This window comes from Tupaia chinensis, unplaced genomic scaffold, assembly GCF_000334495.1.
Source record: "Tupaia chinensis unplaced genomic scaffold, TupChi_1.0 Scaffold149184_1, whole genome shotgun sequence".
Classification (NCBI taxonomy): Eukaryota; Metazoa; Chordata; class Mammalia; order Scandentia; family Tupaiidae; genus Tupaia; species Tupaia belangeri.
Window position 1 is genome coordinate 2,310,955 of NW_006209032.1, and position 8,954 is coordinate 2,319,908.

The 8,954-nt window shown below is 55.1% G+C and overlaps 1 long non-coding RNA gene across 1 annotated transcript in view; it reads left to right on the forward strand.

The window, feature by feature from the left end:
• LOC106734149 (uncharacterized) overlaps positions 1 to 5,793 on the forward strand; it is a 12,643-nt gene extending 6,850 nt beyond the window's left edge. Inside the window, exons 2-3 of the long non-coding RNA XR_001369893.2 lie at positions 5,080 to 5,225; positions 5,664 to 5,793. This is a non-coding gene — a long non-coding RNA (uncharacterized LOC106734149). The remainder of the gene's footprint in view (positions 1 to 5,079; positions 5,226 to 5,663) is intronic.
• The last annotated feature ends 3,161 nt before the right edge of the window (positions 5,794 to 8,954 follow it).

Sequence of the window (8,954 nt, forward strand, 5' to 3'; positions counted from 1 at the left end):
CGCGTGTGCGTGCGTGCCCAAGATCCCGAGAGGAGAATGGAGGAGAAGGGATTGCGGCGTGGCCATCCCCCCAGGGGGTGATTTCTCGCTTTCTGTCTCTCTGTCTTTCTCTGTCTTTCTGGCAAGTGCACGCACCCTATAGCGAAAACCTCTCAAAAAGGAAAAAACAAAAAAACACACCATGACTTTCCTGACGACCCAGTAGTTCTGTTTTAGCCCAGTCAGCCTCAGATAACCTGTAGGAACCAGCAATTCCACCGACTCAGTTTGTCGCTCATCGCAGTGAGGGAGACAGCCCGCTGGTGGAGCCCCTGGCCCTATCACTAACGGAAAAGAGGGTCGAACAGGATTTGGGAACGGGTGGGGTTCAGGTGAGAGTGAAGCGAGGCTCAGAGCACAGCTGTGTGAAGGGGTCGTGGCCTGGCGGCACAGGGGACCCAGGGTTCTGTTTCTGGGGAAATTCGGGTTATATAAGCGAGGAATGTGTGGGTTCCTTAGCTGCGGCTCTGCCTGTGGTGTGGACTCAAGGCTGTTTCTGTGTAGACCCAGCTCTGAGCCCCCACTGTGTGATGTGACCGAGAGGCCGCCGCTGACGTCCAGGAGCGGTCTGGCACTCCCCGCCAGGTCTTGGCGCTCTCCTAGTCACCAAAACAGTCACAGAACAGCAACATCCGGTTGTGATGGATCAAGACGGTGCAGGCCGGGACCACAGGTGGCGTCATGGTTTTGTCGCTAGACGCCCACATAGTTTACCATGGTTCAAGTCCCGGCCCTAGCAGCTTAAAACTCACCCCGGAATTGTGTGTATGTGTGCCCAAAATCCCAAAAGGAGAATGGAGGAGAAGGGATTGAGGCATGGCCATCTTCCCTGAGGGGTGATTTCTCACTTTCTGTTTATTTTAATTTGACCAGAGAAGGACAGAGTGAGAGAGAAAGTGAGAAAGCAAGCCACCAGGTCCAGGACTTAAACCGTGGTCGACCATGTGGGAGTCCAGCACCCCTAGCTACTACACCATTTGCCGGCCCCTAAAAAATTCTTTCTTGGGGCCAGCGGATGGCATAATGGTTACGTTGCTGGACTCCTACATGGTCAACCTTAGTTCAAGTCCCAGACTTGGTGGTTTTAAACTCAGGCTTTGGGGGGTGATTTTTCTTTCTTTTTGTTTTTGGGTTTTTTGTTTTGTTTTGTTTTTGTTTTTGTTTTTTTCCCAGAGAGGTTTTTGCTATAGGGTGTGTGCGCTCACCAGAAAGACAGAGAGAGAGAGAAAGACAGAAAGCTAGAAATCACCCCTGAGGGGGATGGCCATGCCGCAATCCCTTCTCCTCCATTCTCCTCTCGGGATCTTGGGCACGCACTCACACACACCCGGCATGCAAGCCGCCAGGTCTGGGACTTGAACCACGGTCGGCTACATGGGAGTCCAGCGACATAGCCGTTACGCCAACTGCTGGTGGGGGGCGGGGGTGATTTTTCACTTTCTGTCTCACTGTCTCTCTGTCTCTCTGATGACCACATACACCCTATCGGAAAAATCACTCTGAAAAACAGAAACAAACAAAAAAAAAGCACTTTTTTAAACAGTGCCCTGCGCTCCTGTGAAAGTTGTCTGAATCAGTGGAGTTGTGTCAACTGACAGCTGAGCCTGGGAAGGCCGTGGCGGGTGTTTCCTCTAGCATGCCAGACAGTGCAAACGTCAGTTAAGGACTTCTGCCAGAACCACGACCTTGCACAGACCTCTGCACCCTGACAGGAGGGCTGTTCCTCTGAAGACATCTGCCCAGAGCGAACCAGCAGTTAACGTAATGGCTATGTCGCTGGACTCCCACATAGTCGACTGCGGTTCGTGTCCCGGACCTGGTGGCTTAAAACTCATGCTGGGTGCGTGTGCATGCGTGCCCAAGATCCCGAGAGGAGAATGGAGAAGGGATTGCGGCGTGACCATCCCCCCTGGGGGGTGATTTCTCGCTTTCTGTCTCTGTCTGGCGAGCACACGCGCCCTATAGCGAAACCCTCTCCAAAAAAAAGACATCTGCCCAGAGACTGCTTCCCACCCTGGCCTGGCGCCACCTCCTTACTGACGCCGCTGGCTAGGGGTGATTGTCCCCAGACTGCTGCTGCACATCACTCCTCTCCCACTTGTGGTCACTGCCTTTAAAATATGCCAGAGGGGGGCCAGCAGGTGGTGCGGTGATTAAGACGGCTGGACTCCCACATGGACGGTGGCTGTTTGAGTCCCACATCGGTGGCCTAAAAATCATGCTGGGCATGCGTGTGCGTGCGTGCCCAAGATCCCCAGAGGAGAATGGAGGAGAAGGGACTGTGGCATGGCCGTCCCTCTGGGGGTGATTCCTCACTTTTCCTCTCTCTGGCAAGCACAGCATGCACTATGGCCAAAAAACAACAAAACAAAATAACAGCTGAACTAAGACAAGCAAAAGCCTGCCTGAGGATGGTTCTGGGGCAGCCTGACCCAGCCGGCTGCAGCCTTGGCCCAGACACACCCCTCTGCTTTCCATGCTGTGCTTCAGGTCTCCTGTTTGGGTCGCTGCTGGCGGTGTGGCACATTCTTCCCTACAGCAGCAGACGCACTGAGGACAGCGGGTCTGTTCCCGGCAACAGCTGCCTGGAGGAAACTGACGTGATTCAAACAGGAAGGCTTTGATTTTCCAGAACAAAGTTTCTTAGTAGGAAAGCAGCAGTCGCTCAGAGAAAGGAGTTGCCACCAGATGACAGCTGCAGCGTGTCCTTGAGAATATTTCAGGGTGCCCTTGAGCAGGTTGGGGGGGCTCCCTGCGTTCCTCTCAGCCTGCTCCTTTAATCCTGAGTTCTTTCTGATGCCGCTCTGGCCTTGGGGAGTTCCCTTCCGTGCCTGCACTCCAGGATGTCTGCGGGCGCCCTGGTTCGCTTTCTACAACCCTCTCCTCTGGTTCTCTGGCCTGTGAACTCTAGCCCCTCGGCCCCCCCATCCTTAGCTCCATCTTTTTAACGCAGAGCGTCTTCTAGGCTCCATCTTAGTCCTCTGTCTAAAAACTTGTTTTTTTTCCTACAGGGCACAGGAACTGGCTGGGGGCTGGGGAGGTAAGAAAGCACCTGCCAGGGTGGGCGGCTACACTGCCATCCTTTCCCCTCCGTTTTCCTCTTACTCATGTTCCCAGTGTGATTTTCAAGCTGCCGGGTCTGGGACTTGAACCATGCAGACGGCCATGTGGGAATCAGCAGCCTTAACCACCACGACACTGGCTTGCCCAAAAACAAAGCAGCAAGTTCGAACAGTCATAGGGCCCACCTAGTTATTTTCCCATCCCTCATGAATCATGTCCTTTCTTGCCTAATGTTGAAAGTCTTTTTTTTTTTTTTTTTTTTTTAATTACCACAGGGCATGTGTGCTTGCCAGAGAGGGAGAGACAGCACCCTCCATGGGATGCAGTCATGCCACAATCCCTCCTCCTTTTCTCCATCTTAGAATTTAAGTCACACATGCCTGGCCTGCTTTTCAAGCCATCAGGGCCCGATTGAAACCACGGCTGGCGTGTGGGATTCAGCTACCTTAACCACTAGGCTACAAGCCAGCCTATCCACAGTCTTGAAAGTTTTTCATAGATTCATCTTTTTTTTTTTTTTTTTTTTTTTTTTTTTTTTAAAAAAAAAAATTTTCCCCCATCTTGGTTTTTTTTTTTTGAGAGGTTTTTCCTATAGGGTTTTTTATGCAAGAAGATAATCTTACTCCATCTTGGCTAGATATGGAAGTTTGAATAATCTTTTAATAAACCAAAATTTAGCAAAATCTTCCTTTATCGTTTGAGTTTATTAAATCTTCTTAAGGAAATTTTTCTTATCCCAAGGTCATAAAGAATATATATATGAATTATTTAATTGTATACCTTGTCATTATTTTATTTATTCATTTCCCAAATTGATCAGAGAGAGACAGAGAAAGAAGGAAAGTGAGAAAGCAAGCTGCCAGGTCTAGGACTCAAACCAAGGTCAGCTACGTGAGAGTCCAGCTGCTCTAACCACTATGCCACCTGCCTGTGTTATTTTTTTCCTTAAAGTTATAAAGTATTTCTTTCACTTTGAAGCCTCTAATCCTTCTGTAGTAGATCTGTGTTTGGTGGGAGTTAAGAGATACCGACTAATCTTGGAGTTACCATGTTCCATTTAACCTTGCCGGTAAATGGAGCCGAATTGTACTGGGCCTTTAGATACAGGCCCAGGAGAACCGGTTTCTTTTTCATATACAATATTGACCTTTCCTATGTTTACCCATTCTTGTATCAATAGTGACGGACTGGGTCCATGAGGTGGCGTGGTGGTTAAGGCACTGGACTCCCACATGACTGACTGAGGTTCAAGTCCTGGACTGGTGGCTAGCTTTCTCACTTTCTCTATGTCTCTGACCAAAACTAAAAAGTAATAATAAACAATTGTCTAAAAATAAATAAAGGCTTGCCCTCATTTCTATTTAAAAAAATAGTGATGGACTAGTTCTAATTTTTTCCTGTTAGAAGGATGCTGTGGGGCCAGCAGGTGGTGTGGTGGTTAAGGCGCCAGACTCCCACATGGCTGACTTCGGTTCGAGTCCTGAGACCTGGTGGCTTGCCTTCTCTCTTTCTCTCTGGTGAGCACATGTGCCCTATAGCAAATTGCAAAAATAATAATAAAATAATCATTTTTTAAAATGGATGCCCTGGGACCAGCAGTTAGCGTAATGGCTATGTCGTTGGACTCCCATGTAGTCGACTGTGGTTCGAGTCCCGGACCCGGTGGCTTAAACTCATGCCGGGCGCGTGTGCGTGCATGCCCAAAATCCTGAGAGGAGACGAGAAGGGATTGCGGCGTGGCCATCCCCCTGGGGGGTGATTTCTCACTTTCTGTCTCTCTGTCTCTCTGGTGAGCGCGTGCGCCCTATAGTAAAAACCTCTCCAAAAAAAGATGCCCTTGCTCGGCTTTTTGTACGTGCACGTGAGAGTTTTGCTAGGATTTGTATCTACAGTAAAATCATTGGGTTACAGGCAGAAATGAATTTACCGTGAATCTAATAACATTTAATATTTTTAATGATATCTTTGTTTTCCTAGAGAACCACCACCCCCAAGAATTGTACAGCCATCAGGTGTCCCAGTGCCTGGATTTGCCCTGTCGGGCTATGTACCTGTTGGATGGAAAAATGCAACTATGTAAAATTCTAACACAGGAGGATCTGACCCAGGGAATTGGGTAGAAGGTGCTGGAAGGGCTGGAGGAACAAAAGGGCAGGGGTTTCTGCAGCTGAGAGGGGGCTGTACCCGCCGTGCTCCTCACTCTATGGTAGGGGCTGGGAACCTGCAAACACACCCCGCAGTGCGGACAGCTTGGCCTGCTGGCTTCCAGTTCAGCCCCGCCAGAGGCGCTGACGGCAGGGAGAAGCCCCCACCCCGCTGCTGGAGGCTCCTCTGGCGTGGCGGTGTGCGTGTGGGGGGTGACGGCTGCAGTCGCAGCAGGGCTGCAGGCTCCCGGGCTCCAGAACAGCAATGCCTCCTGTGGCTCGGCCCCCAAGCTCCCTCTGCTGTCTCACATCCTCGCTCCAGGCGTCTCCAACCCTGCTTTCACCCGCGGGCCATCATGCCCAGTGTCTTCCCACCAGCGCGGCCTCCCCAGCTCCATGCCCTTCCGTCCCTCGCAGGACCCACGGCTGTGCCCTTGAGCCCAGAGCGCTCTGACAAGCACCTCGGAGGCTCGGCACCTGTCAACAGCTACCAGAATGCATCCCGGGGCCCTGCTCAGCCCCACGTGTTCCCTCCGCCGGCCGTCTCTGCGCTGTTTCCTGCTGAAAAAAAAAAAGTAGCGGAAAACAGCAGGAAGCGCTGGGGGCCACCCCCCGCGCCGCCACCAGGGGGCAGCAGACGCTGGCCAAAGCCGCGGGTCTCCCGGCCCTGCGCGGCGCCGGTGCAGCCTCCTCACCCCCCTGCCCTGCCCCGCGGGAGACCCAGCGCGGACTCCTGGATCCGCGGCGGCCTCGGGTCTGCCCGCACTCGTGCCTGCTGCTGTCCTCCCCCCCGGGCCTCAGACAGCCCCTCCGGCCTTCGCGCGGCTCCCGCGGCCCTTGAGACCCCGGAGGTCCGCAGGGCACTCTCTTGGGCCCTCCAGGTCCTGCTCGGCGAGGCCTTGGCGGAGCCACACCCGCGCGCAGGCCCCTCGGAGGGGCCCCTGGGCAGGGCGAGCCCGGACCACCTGCAGCCCTCAGCTCCCGGGGGGCCGCCCGTTGGCAGCCGGGGCTCTGCGGGACCGACCGCCCCCACCCCAGGAGCGTCACTGCGGTGGGCTCCCCGCGGCCCAGCTGGGCTTCCATCCCGTCCAAGTCCAAGCGCTCCCTCCGCCCAATCCCACTGCCCCCCACCCGCTTCACAGATAGGGCCCCCAACTCGTCCCAGCCCCGCTTCTGGAGCCCCCGCAGGGCGAGGTGGGGGCGGGAGCCCGGCGGGCGGCCGGGTGGGAGGGCTGAGAGCCGGGGCCTCCAGGGCTGCGGGTCAGCGCGGTCACATTGCCTGCCTGGCCCCCAGTGTGGGAGGGCCTTGGGGGCACCTGCGCAGGTGAGAGGCTGAGCACACACCTGCCGAGAGAAGTCTTTTTAGTCAAGTAAGACTTGTGCCCGCATGTTCGTAACCGCTTTCCGAGTAACAGACAAAAAGGACAAATAAACCTTTCAATCGGATAGACCCAAAGCTAGCTGGGATATACTCGGCGACAAAGAACCACCGCAGGGAGAGACGTCTCCCAAAGGGTGCAAGTTTTCGAATCCATTCTAGGACAGTCCCGAGCAGGTGACACCAAGCAGTGGGACTAGGTCAGCCTCAGCCTGCTGCTGGAGACGGGGCCAGATGCTCAGATGCCCGGGGGCCCAGGGTCACAACCTTCCAGCCCCAGCTCACTCGTCCCTTACTGCATGCCCTGGGCAAGTCGCCGCCTTCTCAGGGGCTGGGTTCCCCCATGTACGTCCCCACAGAGGCTGAAATAGGTGGCAACAGGCTTCCATCCACGGCGACATTCCAGGACAATGTCCCCTGTGCCTGCCTGCGAGTGGCCCAGCCTCCGTGACAGGGTGAGGCCCCCTCTGGGGTCCTGGGGTTCTGGCCCCAAGGCACATGGGATCTGGTGGGGCAGGACACCACCCAACCACAAGGGGAGCTGGGACTCCCCCGTGTGCCCCCACAGCACCGGGCTTGGAGGACAGGGATTGGTGGTCCGTCCGCACCTTTTGTTCCTGTCCCTGGGGCTTTGCAAGCCAGTGAAAACACAGCCCTGGGAATAAAAGACCCTTGTCCAGAGTTCAGAGCCCTAATCCTCTTACATGTCACCAGCAGAAAGCCAGAGCCAGTGGCAGAAGGGCTGCTCTGGTTCCCTGCCAGCCTGTCCCTCGCCCCACGCTGGTGCCAGCCCAGTGTCATCACAAAGTGCTGAGGTGACCGGGAGGTGAGCTCTGGACAGTCTGAGCACACGCCCCATCCTCAGAGCCCTCGTCAGCTCTCAGTCCCCACATGGCCTGGTGCAGCCCAGCCCAGGGGTCTGTCTCCCTCCCTGGGAGCCCAGGTCCTGGGGTGATAAGGATGAGGGGGCTGGACTGGCTAGCTGGGTCCCTGCTCTCACCTGAGACGGACAGGCCCCCACCCAGAGTCTCTGTCCCAGGACTGGCCGGGGAGAGCACGGGCACCCCCGGAGAGGCTGGCACGACAGCACCAGACTGACGAGTGGGTCAGACGTGGGCAGAAGGCCGGGCCAGGCTGCGGAGGGGAAGCGACAGCAAGGACGGCACTGGGAGGGCCACACGAGGGTGTGGGGGGCCGGCGCTGCCCAGAGGCCTGGGCATCAGCGAGGAGGACCCTGGGAAGCTACCGTGCTGTGAGGTTTTGTTATAGGGCACATGTGCTCACTGGAGAGACAGAGACAGAGACAGAAAGCAAGCACTCCCCGGGGGCGGCCACACTACAATCCCTTCTCCTCTCAGGATTTTGTGGCCAGTGTGAGTTTCAAGCTGCCACATCTGACGCTTGAATTGAGGTTGACCACATGGGAGTCCAGCACCTTAACCACCATGCCTTCTACTGACCTCCCAGGTTTGTTTTCTAGGTTTTCGCCAAAGGACCCGTGTGCCTGTCAGAGAGAGAGGAAGGTGAGAAACCCTCCAGGGATGGCCGTGCTGCGGTCTCTTATCCTCCATTTTCATCCTGGGACTTCGAACATGCATGTACACGCGCCCAGTGTGAGTTTCAAGCCACTGGGTCTGGACTCAAACCGTGGTCGTCTGTGTGGGTGTCCAGCGTCTTGACCACTACGCCACTTGCTGGCCGGCCAGGCACCAGCATTGCCTGGGTACTTAATGGCGAGTGAAGACCGCAACAAATCAGCACCGCAGCAGTCACTGCTTAAAGTGGAAACGGGGCCGGGCAGTGCACTGAGGAAGAACATGGTGTTCTCTGAGACCACGTGGGAGGTGCCACGTTCGTATCCGCAGACCTCTGGGTGTGCCTGGGACCGGGCTGGCGGAGGCGGAGAGCAGCAGGTCCCTGTCGGGGGCTGTCTCTTTGTCTCTCTTGTTTATGGAGGAAATTTAGAATTATTTTCATTTTATTATTATTTTTAAAATTTAGTATAAAGCATGTGTGCTCACCAGAGAGAGGCAGAGAGAGAGAGAAAAAGCAAGCCGCCATGTCCAGGACTTGAACCGTGGTCAGCCATGTAGGAGTCCAGCACCTTAACCACCATGCCACCTGCTGGCCCCAGGAATTAAATTTTTTTTGGGGGGGAGAGAGGTTTTTGCTATAGGGCGCGTGCGTTCGCCAGACAGAGAGAGACAGAGAGACAGAAAGCGAGAAATCACCCCCCAGTGGAGATGGTCACGCCGCAATCCCTTCTCCTCCATTCTCTCGGGATCTTGGGCACACACGCACATGCACCCGGCATGAGTTTTAAGCCACCG